Here is a 13979-nt window from a genome sequence, read left to right as displayed (position 1 = left end):
CTTCCACTGTATAATCTTAAGGGATTTGATTTAGGTCATACCTGAATGGTCTAGTGGTTTTCCCCACTTTCCTTAATTTAAGTCTGAATTTGGTAATAAGGAGTTCATGATCTCAGCCACAGTCAGCTCCTGGTCTTGTTTTTGCTGACTGTATAGAGCTTCTCCATCTTTCAATCTAATTTTAGTGTCCACCATCTGGTGATGTCCATGTGTAGAGTCTTCTCTTGTGTTGTTGGAAGAGGGTGTTTGCTATGACCAGTGCTTTCTCTTGGCAAAACTCTATTAGCCTTTGCCCAGCTTCATTCCATACTCCAAGGTCAAATTTGCCTGTTACGCCAAGTGTTTCTTGACTTCTTTCTTTTGCATTCCAGTCCCCTATAATGAAAACGCCATCTTTTTTGGGTGTTAGTTTTAAAAGGTCTTGTAGGTCTTCATAGAACCGTTCAACTTCAGCTTCTTCAGCATTACTGTTTGGCGCATAGACTTGGATAACTGTGACATTGAATGGTTTGCCTTGGAAACGAACAGAGATCATTCTGTCATTTTTGAAATTGCATCCAAGTACTGCATTTCAGACTCTTTTGTTGACCACAATAGTTACTCTGTTTCTTCTAAGGGATTCCTGCCCACAGTAGTAGATATAATGGTCATCTGAGTTCAGTTCACCCATTCCAGACCATTTTACTTCACTGATTCCTAGAATGATGATGTTCACTCTTGCCATCTCCTTTTGACCACTTCCAATTTGTCTTGATTCATGGACCTAAAATTCCAGGTTCCCTGGTGGCTCAGATGGTTAAGCGTCTTTCTACAATGCGGGAGACCTGGGTTAAATCCCTGGATTGGGAAGATCCCCTGGAGAAGGAAATGGCAATCCATTCCAGTACTATTGCCATGAAAATCCCATTGACGGAGGAGCCTGATAGGCTACCATCCACAGGGTCACAAAGAGTCAGACACGACTGAGTGACTTCACTTCCATTTTCACTTTCATAGACCTGACTGTCCAGGTTTCTATGCAATATTGGTCTTTAAAGCATCAGACCTTGCTTCTATCACCAGTCACACCCACAACTGGGTGTTGTTTTTGCTTTGTCTCCATCTCTTCATTCTTTCTGGAGTTATTTCTCCACTGAACTCCAGTAGCATATTGGGCACCTATCAACCTGGGGAGTTCCCCGTTCAGTATCCTATCATTTTGCCTTTTCATACTGTTCATAGGGTTATCAAGGCAAGAAAACTGAAGTGGTTTGCCATTCCCTTCTCCTGTGGATCACATTCTTTCAGACCTCTCCACCATGACCCTCCTCTCTTGGGTGGCCCCACTGGCCATGGCTTAGTTTCATTGAGTTAGACAAGGCTGTGGTCCATGTGATCAGATTGGCTAGTTTTCTGTGATTATGGTTTCAGTGTATCTGCCTTCTTATGCCCTCTCGCAATACCTACCATCTTACTTGGGTTTCTCTTACCTTGGATGTGGGGTATCTCTCCATGGCTGCTCCAGCAAAGCACACCGCTGTTCCTTACCTTGGACGGTTCACCACTGCTGATCTTGAACGTGGAGTAGCTCCTCTCGGCCCTCCTGCACCAGCACAGCTGCCGCTCCTTGGATGTGGGGCAGCTCCTTTCAGCCGCTGCCCCTGACCTCGGGCATGGGGTAGCTCCTCTTGGCCGCCTCCCCTGACCTCAGGTGTGGGGTAGCTCCTCTCCGCCACTCCTGTGCTGACGCAGCCTGGCACTCTCATATCAGTGTTCATATCAGTGTTTTTCCAAATGTCCCTTTGAAGATGTTTATCATGATTCATTACTTGCCAATAGGCAGATTATATTAATCTCCCTTGAGCTCTTATAGAATATTCATTCAATATTTCAACTTGAAGATGGAGAACAGGGTATAGTGTATGTTAAGATCCCTAGATTTTAGTAATTATACATCTTGTGCAGTTTTTCTGGAGTGAAAACAGTTATCTACATTTTTTCCTTTCTAATCCCCTTAGCTTCAGGAACCTCGAGTACTATGGACAACATAGAAAAAGAAAATGCAATTTGAAATACTGAATTTGCAAAGTACTGTAAGAAGAGTTTGTTGTAATGAATTTAAAAATCAACTTTTTATTTTTCTTGGCTGTTTCAAAATATTTTGTACCAGTGAATTTTTGCAAAAGTGAATTGTGCTACATTTTAAGTTTTGAATAAAGAATACATGAGCTTCTTGAAAAAAGAAAGAAAGAAAAAACCCAACAAACCAAAACTCTTACTGATAGAGTTCATGAGTGAAAAAAATAAATAAAACTACCATCATATTCTAATGCTCCTACAAACATTCTGTTATTTACTCCCTTGACAGTGCTTTGCTTCTGAGGTTTGACTCTCAAACCACTGTCCTCTTAGCTTGTGCCTCAAGAGAAGTTAGTTGTCTCTGTGTGTTTTTGTTTATGATGATTTTATTTTTTGTCTCTTCAGCAGAAAGCATTCATATAGAAAAGATATGCTGAGCAATTCCTAGTTTTTTAGCTGTTACAAAAAATTAATAATATAGAAATAATAGAAAATTATCCAAATGGCATCAAAAGGTTGTGAATAGAAATAATTATAAAGTTCAATATAGTGCAAAAAAATTCTCACTCATCTTGAGATAAACATTTAAAAATATACAGCATTTTAAAATTTCATTTACTTAGTTTTGGACCATGCTGAGTGGCTTATGGGATCTTAGCTCCTCAACCTGGGTTCCTCAGTGGAAGCTCAGAGTCCCAACAACTGGCCTTTCAGGAAATTCCCTATATAGCCTTTTTTCACCTAATATCTTGAATAATGTTACAAAACTCTGATCCAGTGCCTTTTGGCAAAGGTATATGAACAATCCCTTTTGGACATTCTTGTGAATCTGTAAGTTCTTGTCAACTGTCTAGTCCTTGTCAACTCTCTAGGAGGGAAATATGTTATAATTTATTAAAAATTTAAATATACTTTTTACATTATCCCAAAAATTTCATGTGTATTATTTATACTGACTTAAGATATATTAAAATAATCATGCAAACATACATGTTCCTGATTAATGAAATATTTTGTTATTAAAATATGAAATAATCATATTTGGAAACTTTGAGCAAAGTGAAACTATTTGCTTTATACAAAGTATCAACACTTAAGATCCAGCACCCTGATTATGTAAATTACATCTAAACTGTCAATTAGAAATTTTAATATCGAACTGTGTTCAGCTGTTTTTTAGTGAAGGCCAATGAAGATAAGTTATATACATCCTTTCCCAGAGTTGGGCCTTTCCCATCACAGCAGCTGTCAGAGATCGGCCTACCTATCAGAAACACTGGTCATTATGTGGCTTTTTTCTGTTATCCCTTTAACAAAGGTGTCACAGTTCCTTCAGCACTTCCATTACAAATACTATTAAGAATCAATAAATAGTATCTAGAATCCATAAAATTCATGAAAATGGCATTATCTGATAAAAGAATCAACCATAATATCCATGTAACATCTAGCAGTAATGGTGATACAAGTGTCAAAATCCCTAAGGTGAACTTAATAGAAACTAATCTCAGAAGTGGTTTTTGAGAATGTCAGGACACATGGACTTTGGGAATTTGATGAATCTCCTGTGTTTCTTTACTTCTGCCCTGTCAATGAGAGTATGCTCTGGATTTATATTCTGCAGAGAGAAGCAGTAATCACAAATCACAAGTTTTGCTCATATCCTGAGAATCAAGATAATGCTTGGCTACACATATACTTTTATGCATCACAAGGACCCTGATAGCTTTCATTTCAACTTTCATTTAGATGGAATTTTTTATCCACTTTGCATTTTTTGAAGTTGTAAAATTGTTAGCTTATTGTCATTTACTCTAAGAACAGAGTTGATACTTAAGATTCTTATCAATACATACTTCCTGAAGAGACATTTTCTTGCAAGAAAGTAATAATATGTGTATGTATGGTTTCCTTTGTGATCTATAAAGCTAGATTAGGAATATAGAGGGCAAAAATATTCTTATACAACCTGGTATGCACTAAACTGATCTGTGTACATTGCCACACATAGGGCAAACTTTCAGTATTATTTTTAATAAATTTTTTTAAGAAATGGATAAATATGAATTGTTTTTCATATTGATTTAAAAAAAATTATTTCTTTATTTTTGGCTGTGCTGGGTCTTTGTTGCTGCCTGAATTTTCCTCTAGTTGCAGCAGGGGCTACTCTTCATTGTAGTGTGCAGGTTTCTCATTGTGGTGGCTTCTCTTGTTGCAGAGCACTGGCTCTAGGGCCTGTGAGCTTAGTTGCTCTGTGGCTTGTGGGATCTTCCCAGATCAGCATTTGAATCAGTGTCTACTATATTGGTAGGTGGATTTTTTTACCACTGAGCCAGAAGGAAACTCCCATGCAGAGTTTTTTAATGGGGTCATCGTCAAGGGTGTGAGGTTCTCTCTCTCTTACTATGCAGTCAACCTTCAGTTTCTGAGGTGATTGGTTCCTAACCCCACCACATATACTAAAATCTGTGGATGTTGAAGTCCCAAGGTCAGCAGTCCATACACTGGGGCTTCACATCTGAAAGTTCAACCAACCAGGGACATAAACACAGTATAGGATGTGAAGTTTATACAATCAGAGGGTAGACTGTATATTTATTGAAAAAACCTGCATGTAATTAGGCCTGCATAGCTCAAACCATATTCTTGATGTATTATTTATTTATTTAATTATTTACTCAATAAGTATTTATCACAAAACTAAGTTGGGCTTCCTAGGTGACGTTAGTAGTAAAGAACTCACCTGCCAATGCAGGAGACATAAGAGATGCTGGTTCAATCCCTGGGTCAGGAGGATCCCCTAGAGGAAGATTGGCAACCCTCTCTTGTATTCTTGCCTGGAAAATCCCATAGACAGTGAAGCCTGGTGGGCTACAGTCTATAGAGTTGTAAAGAGTCAGACATGACTGAAGTGACTTAGCACACATGCATGCACTGAACTAAGTTATGAGAGTGATATGGATACAAAAAGAAGTAAATCTCTGACTTAAGATACTTATTGTTTCTAAACTCATTTATTTGACCTGCTCTTTGTCTATTTATGCTGCTTTACCACCCTTGAGAACCAATTGTTTTAAATTCTAGTATTTTACTATTTCAAGCTATGACTTCAAGCAAGAACAATGCTTGTTTCAAATGTGTTTGGATACTAACCAATATCTGAAAATGAGATTCTACCCACTTTCTGAGAACATCATATTTTTTAAAATATATTTTAATCATATGTAATCCATTCATATACACACACATTTGTAATACTTTTTACTATAAAACTTTTGAAACATTCTATATATCTATGAAACTATTTGGAAAACATCTTAGCCAACTTGGAAGGAAATGAATCTACACAGTCACCAAGAAAGTGAGACAGGCTGTAAAATGGAACATATGTTCTGTTTTAGAAAGACTTGTGCTCTCAGAAGGACTTTGTTGAAGTATCTCAGAAGAACTGGGTTGAAATAAAATTGTACTTCCTGGAAAACACATGTATTAATGAATCAACCATGTTTCAAGGAGTATTGTCAGTTAAAGGTGGAAGTGACTGTGAGCCTTTTACTCTAAATATAAAACATTTTCAGTTTAAAAATGCTAGAGAAAATACTGATTCATGTAAATCTTTAAGTAGTTGAAGGGAAAAAATCCAAGGCACATCCAAATATTAATATTTTTCATTATTGTATTGGTTCATCAGAATATATTCATTTGAAATATCACAAAATAGAGAAAATATAAATATTCATGAATTTGGTAAAATGTCATGTATCATGGGAGAAAATGGTTACTTCTGGATGCAGGATAATTTAAGAAGTTAAATGATAAATTTTAAGTGGCTTGGCTAACTCAATGAAACAAATTAGTTACATTTCTACTTACAATATTGATAAGAAAAATATCATAATCTAGAAGTTAGTCAAATATGTAAAACTGCAGCTATTTCTATGAATTGAGCCTCACCCATTATGCAACATTCTTTTGGATTAGAAAGATGGGAAAATGGGAGGTGCACTTAAAATCAAGTTTTGGAACCACAGAATAAAACTGTGGCTCTTGCAATCACCAATATAACTTTCACCAAGGTAATTGCTGTCATAGTCTAAATTTAAGGCAAAAATTAGATATTTGTTATTAATGCATAAAACAAGTGAGTGATATGGTATAAACTACAGCAAACTAAAACGTCTAGAGGGGAAAGAGATAACTCTTATCATTCAAAGACAAGAAAAGGGTAGTCTTCAGTGTATAGTGTATGCTGAATCAGAAATCAGAAAAGAGGTTATTTTCTTTTTGTCTCTTGATCTATTTCAGATCACTCCCTGATATTCATGCAAGCCTTTATATACACACAAAAACCCTTAATTTCTTTATTCAGTCAACTGGACGACAAGCAGCTGAATGGAAAACCTCTCTGGACTCTAGGAATCACTAATAGCAACTAGTTGACATACAAGAGAAAGCCAGCAGAAAGATAATTCACATTTGAAAGAAAATTCCCCAAGCACTTTTCCATGAAACAATTCCAGAAGCAATTCTGTGAGATTAATGGATGTCACATGAGAACATTGTATACCTATTTGGGAAAAGCCACATTTCATATTTCTCCTGTTGGAGATTTCAACAGTGTATTGGCATTTCAGAGACTGAACCATCTAGCTATAAAGAAATACATTTAATTTTACTTACCTTAGCATATTTTTCACAATTTCTTTTTTAAAATATCCAATGAAAAGTCCTGTTAGAAAGGCTACCCATGATATGGAAAATAATCTTTTACATTTCCTGGTTTCCAAAAAGGATCCATAGACAATACCACTACATTTGTTTACATGATATGTTAGCTGTCTTTACTTTGGACACATTTTGATTATCTTTTGGCTGGCATTAGTTTTGTCACCTTTTTAATGGTATCTACTTTGATACCTGCCCAGTGTTTCCCTTACTGAGCTCAGATGGATTTCCCTAGTGTTCTGCAACATTCTTGGAACTTTGTTTCAGAGTGGCCTGTACCATCTTCTGCTTCCTAAGTTCAGAGAACAGAGATGGCCAAAGGAGAGGGGAAAAAAAAAAAAAAAATCACTCACATGACTAAGATCAATAGCAGCTTTCAAAGAAGATAAACCTACAAAAGACTGAATTAATACTGATATGTCATATAAAACAGAAAAACAACAACAGATAAGAGTTTAAAAAGAAGGCAAATTTAGGATACGTTGTAAATTGGTATATGACTCAAATAGATTAGCATTAGAAAAGCCCAATTTGAGAGTACATTAGTCATAAAAATGCACCATGCTCATCACTATTTTAAGTGGAGTTACCAAATACTTTATGTTAAAAGCCTACCTTGGGACTTTCCTGGTGGTCCAGTGGTTGGGAGTCCACCTGACAATGCAGGTGACATCGATTTTATCCCTGGTCTGTGAGGATCCCACATGCCATGGGGCAGCTAAACCCGTACACCACAACTACTGAGTCCACACTCTAGAGCCTTTGAACCACAACTACTTAGCCCACATACCTCGAGCCTGAACTCCACAACAAGAGAAGCCACCGCAATGAAAGGCCTGTACATGGCAACAGAGTAGCCCCCGCTCACCACAACTAAAGAAAGCCAGAGCAACGAAATGAAGACCCAGAAGAGCCATTAAAATAAGAAAAATTAAAATAAAAAAGCCTGCCTTATATCATGCACCCAAATGAATTTCTAATGTTTTGTTTTAAATATAGAAAGAAAAAGCCATTAACAATAAATATAAACAAAACTGACTAACCTAAAATCAATAACTGGGGATTTTGCTTAGGTTCTTAACTTTTCGCAAAAGAATGTCTATTTTATTACACATTTACATAATGTTTATGCAGCTTTTTTTGCAACTTCAGTCTCTACCTAAAAATGTTAACAACTGAAGTCCTTTCAAAAGATCTCATGAAGTATTTTCTCTCAGGTTCCTATCAAAAACCCACCTGAGAAATGAATTTAGGAAAAATTTCTGAAAGATGTGCCATGTTTAGACTCTTTGCATTCTCCTTAAATAAATCCTGATAATTAGAAAGCCAAATGTAATCAGGTATGATATTTTAGCTTTACAAAAAAATACCTTTCATATGTTGTGTTTTTATATCATTGGCAGTTATCAAAAATATTATAAGAAGAACCATATGCAAAAGAATATTATATGATGAATCATATGAAATATTTCATCTTTTTTGCTAAAAATATTGAATGATTGATTTGACTGTATTTTTGTAGTATTGTTCAAGAAGTTGAAGAAGAAAATAATTTATTTTAGACTTTGGTGCTTGGGAAAGTTTTGCACTTCTCAAAGAACTATAGTTCTTCCTTCTTTCTGAAAATGCAAACATGAAACAGAATATATTTTAATCTTTTGCTTTTCTCCTTTGGCTTCAAAATTGGAAGAAACAATTTTAACTATTATCTGTATTCTTTTGTTTACTTGTCTGCTTAGTAGAGTTCTCCTTCCCAGTTTTCATTACGTCTAATATATCTTCTCTCTTCATTATTTTTCTTTCTTTTCTCTAAGGGAGGCAATTATCCTGATCTCTTTCAAAACAAGAAACCCAGAATAGTGAGACAGAAATCTCATAAAGTGAAGAGTTTCAAAATCTCAAAGGATAATTTTTGTTGTTGTTGTTGGAAAGAAAATAACCTCCAATCTGAATAAGACCTTCAAAGATAAAGATTATTCTCTAGGTTTAGCTCTGATCTCCCAGGAATCTCTCAAATTATATTATAATTGCTTGACTCTTGAAAATGCATATTTCACATCTATCTTATCGTTTTCCTGGCTCTAATTCCCAGCTCATATTTTCTTTTCCTTTTTTTTTTCTTTTGAACTTTCCTAGGTATTATAGATTTTGTTAAAGTCAGTTCTGTATTTATGCTATTTTGGGACCTGTTGGTTTCATTGCTTTATTGTCCCTCAGGGTACACTTAGAAACCATAGACTCTTATAGGTCTAAAACCTGGGGCATAAAAAATACATCCCAGATATTTAGTAATACTTCTTTATGAGTCAAATATACAAATGTCTCCAGCTTGTGTTTTCAGCATTCCACTTTGACTAGGCTGCAGTTACTTCTTAAAGAGTCCTGACTTGAGTTGCTCTAAATTTGTACTAATTAAGTTGTTTTGCTTTTCCTCTCCTGTTTGTTTGAAGTACACTTTTCACAGCTGTTTTCTTTCTTCCTTCCTATCACTGAGGTGTGAATTCAAACATAATTCTCTCTCACAGGTCTTCTGCCCTCAGCCTAGCTCAAATCAATTATTTGAATGACCAGTCCCCAGTAACCCACTACCACATGTTACTTAATTTCCTTCATAGTAATTATAAATAATATCTCTTACATGTTTATTTGTTTGCATATTTACTTTCTACTTCTGCTACTTGAATATAAGCTCTGTAAGAACAGGGATTCTATTGTACTTCTCTAATCTCTAGCACTTAAAACAGTGCTTAGCACATAACTGGAGTTTAAGGAACTAACCTAGCTCCTCATTTTTGAGGCAATGAGAATTTGAATTTTTTTGTAAAGTATGAATTCAGTTCACCAGTGTGTTTCCATAAATCCGAAAAACTGAGTGGCTTGTTTGATTTAAAACTCATAGATATAAGGTAAATTCTTTCTGAGAATTCTCATTCAATGGAAAATTATTATCGAAATATTTCCCTTCAGCCCATTTGTATTTCTTTATACAAATTTATGTGAGCAGGACATATTCTCAGAAAAAAAAAAATTACATTCTTTCCATTCTTTCAAGTCTTCAGTACACACAAAAAAATACAAAAGTATTAAACCCATTATTTTTAAACACAAATTATATTCTACTGTAAGAATAAAATAATTTCATCATACCTTGAGCCATTAATACACTAAAAGTATTAAGGAACATGCAAACTTACATTATGCCAATAAGTGTAATACTGATTAGCTTTCTACATCATTTTTTTTAAATTTAATGGATAAATTCCAAAAGCTGACTCACAAATCTCTTTGTGGTTAACCTAGACCAATATGGATTAGATAATAGAGGCAGATGTGATTTTAGTTCCTTCTAAATTTGATTCTTGGTTTAAATGCCTATTCTGCGTTTAGCTTAATGCCTAGGGAGAAGGACAAGAAAATGCTGGCTAGAATTGATGACAGGGATAAAGGACCAAAATAACACAGAAAAACTTAAGGGGCAAAAACTGTGGCCACCATTCAGTAATATGGCCTTAAAATGTGTTCAGCCTGCTCATCACATGGTCTCTTGAGTAATAGCAAGAACCAAGTCTTCACTACAAAAACTATAAAATGGTATTAAACCTCACTATCTTTATATACAAATTATATTCTGCTGTAAGAATAAAACAATTTCATCATACCCAGAGTCACTAATATATCTATAAATAGCAGCTTTAATTGAAACAGTGTTTCTAGCAAAAGCTATATGTGATAATGACATTTAGGGTGCTTTTTTTTTTTTTTTTTTTTCTTCCAGATAATCAGTTTTTCAGCAACTTGCTCTGTGTTTGATGAGTGACAATGCTAATTAAGACAAATTTCTCCCTCTGGTGGTGTATGTGTTGCACATTTGTAAATGCTTAGGCTTGCCAAACATATTTTTTACTAATCTATTTATTTTCTTTTTAAATGGCAATAGATGAGGTTTTGGAAGGGTGCTATGGGAGAAGGAAGCAGTAGAATTCTGTCAGTAATTTTGCCTCACCAAAGTTGGCTAAAGGGATATTACCTGAAATTACAACGCAGTGGCTGTTAAACTGAATTTCTAAGAATTTCCTGTTTTTTTTTTTTTTTTTTTTAGCTATTCTAACTCAGATCTTCAAGTCTAAAGCAGCAAAAATAAGAGATGAATAGTAATTACATTCTGGCTAATTAATCTAGTCTTTTTTTTTTTTTTAAAGAAGTTTTAATACTTTAATGAAAACTTCCTTTACTGTGGACACTCTTGATCTGCTGGTGTGGGTGATTGGGAGGTAGGAAGCTGCAGGCAGGTCACTGAGGAGCCTGGTCAGTGCATGTTCTCTCCTCAAATCACAGTAATAAGGGAGTTGCTGTAGTTGTGGTTCCCAAAGTGCTGCCTGCCTGTTCCCATTTCTTGTACCTGGACCCACTCCTCTGCAGTTTCTTTGGTACAGAATCTGGCAGGGAGAAACAAATTCACTGAGATTTCCTTTGCGGTCTAATATATAGAAGATCTTTATAAATGCACTCTAAAGATCAGAAAAGAGTCTAATTTTAGTTTTCTGACTAAAAAGTTCATAAGTCATATGATACTCTTTTGTGACCCCACAGATTGTAACCACCAGGCTCTTCTGTCCATGGGATTTCCCAGGCAAGAATACTGGACTAGGTTGCCATTTCCTTCTCCAGGGGATCTTCTCAACCCAGGGATTAAATGCATGTCTTCTACATTGGCAGGCAGATTATATACCACTGAGTCAGCAGGGAAACCCAATTTCCTAGTTTCTGATGTCTGTGTAAGTGTTTTGATTACATTATCTATTGCCATCTATGTGTACACAAAGGTATGTATATACAATTTACTATATCTAACTAGTCATTATTCTATTTATATCTTTTTTTCTGTATACTTGCTCTGTCTTTTACAGAGAGTATTCTACTACTGATCTGTTCTATTTCTGCTCTTTCTACCTTCTTATATTTCCATGGTAGGAGGGAGGACAGTAAAAATTTTAGGAAAGTTCTGACCAGGAAAGTTCTTACTGAGAAGATGCTCCTTGAGTAAAGGCCTGAAGGAGGGGAGGGAGGGAGTTGTAGGGAACCTAGAGTGAAAACATCACAGGCAGAGACTTCTTCACAGGCAAAAAGCCTGATCCTTTAAAGGTGATCAAGAATGTGAAACAGAATGAGTGAGGGGAGGAGAGGCATAAGATGGTGTCAGAGTTGAGAACTGAGGAGGTTGGGCAGGCAGGGGCTGGGTGCTGATATCAAGGAGAGGCTTATTTTTAGAAAAAACTGTAAATGGGAAAATGTAGCAAAAGTTCACTAGTGGCTGAGGGCCTGATAACATGCTCTATAACTTCCACTCTCCACTGCCATATTTATCAGTTAAATGTTTACAGTCCCCACTCAATAAACACATGTTGGAGAATGAATTGAATGATTGTGCTGGGAAGTGTTTCACCTGTAAATGTGTAATAATTCTTATTTTGCAGATATATGTTAAAAATGAGTATATATATAGAGAGAAGACTCTATACATGGACATCACCAGACGGTCAACACCGAAATCAGATTGATTATATTCTTTGCAGCCAAAGTTGGAGAAGCTCTATACAGTTAAGAAAAACAGGACCAGGAGCTGACTGTGGCTCAGATCATGAACTCCTTATTACCAAATTCAGACTTAAATTGAAGAAAGTAGGGGAAACCGCTAGACCATTCAGGTATGACCTAAATCAAATCCCTTATGATTATACAGTGGAAGTGAGAAATAGATTTAAGGGCCTAGATCTGATAGATAGAGAGCCTGATGAACTATGGACTGAGGTTCGTGACATTGTACAGGAGACAGGGATCAAGACCATCCCCATGGAAAATAAAGGCAAAAAAAGCACAATGGCTGTCTGGGGAAGCCTTACAAATAGCTGTGAAAAGAAGAGAGGTGAAAAGCAAAGGAGAAAAGGAAAGATATAGGCATCTGAATGCAGAGTTCCAAAGAATAGCAAGAAGAGATAAGAAAACCTACTTCAGAGATCAATGCAAGGAAATAGAGGGAAACAAAAGAATGGGAAAGACTAGAAATCTCTTCAAGAAAAGTAGAGATAGAAAGGGAACATTTCATGCAAAAATGGGCCCGATAAAGGGCAGAAATGGTCTGGACCTAACAGAAGCAGAAGATATTAAGAAGAGGTGGCAAGAATACACGGAAGAACTGCACAGAAAAGATCTTCATGACCCAGATAATCATGATGATGTGATCACTAATCTAGAGCCAGACATCTTGGAGTGTGAAGTCAAGTGGGCCTTAGAAAGCATGACTACAAACAAAGCTAGTGGAGGTGATGGAATTCCAGTTGAGCTGTTTCAAATCCTGAAAGATGATGCTGTGAAAGTGCTGCACTCAATATGCCAGCAAATTTGGAAAACTCAGCAGTAGCCACAGGACTGGAAAAGGTCAGTTTTCATTTCAATCCCAAAGAAAAGCAATGCCAAAGAATGCTCAAACTACTGCACAATTGCACTCATCTGACATGCTAGTAAAGTAATGCTCAAAATTCTCCAAGCCAGGCTTCAGCAATATGTGAACCATGAACTCCCTGATGCTCAACCTGGTTTTAGAAAAGGCAGAGGAACCAGAAATCAAGTTGCCAACATCCACTGGATCATGGAAAAGCAAGAGAGTTCCAGAAAAACATCTATTTCTGCTTTATTGACTATGCCAAAGCCTTTGACTGTGTGGATCACAATAAACTGTGGACAATTCTGAAAGTGATGGGAATACCGGACCACCTGACCTGCCTCTTGACAAATCTGTATGCAGGTCAGGAAGCAACAGTTAGAACTGGACATGAAACAACAGACTGGTTCAAATAGGAAAAGGAGTATGTCAAGGCTGAATATTGTCCCCCTGCTTATTTAACTTCTATGCAGAGTACATCATGAGAAATGCTGGACTGGAAGAAACACAAGCTGGAATCAAGATTGCTGGGAGAAATATCAATAATCTCAGATATGCAGATGACATCACCCTTATGGCAGAAAGTGAAGAGGAACTACAAAGCCTCTTGATGAAAGTGAAAGAGGAGAGTGAAAAAGTTGGCTTAAAACTCAACATTCAGAAAATGAAGATCATGGCATCCGGTCCCATCACTTCATGGGAAATAGATGGGGAAACAGTGGAAACAGTGTCAGACTTTATTTTTTGGGCTCCAGAA

Source organism: Ovis aries, chromosome 6, assembly GCF_016772045.2.
Source record: "Ovis aries strain OAR_USU_Benz2616 breed Rambouillet chromosome 6, ARS-UI_Ramb_v3.0, whole genome shotgun sequence".
NCBI lineage: Eukaryota > Metazoa > Chordata > Mammalia > Artiodactyla > Bovidae > Ovis > Ovis aries.
The sequence above is the reverse complement of the archived record's forward strand: the minus strand, read 5'-3'. Positions refer to the sequence as shown.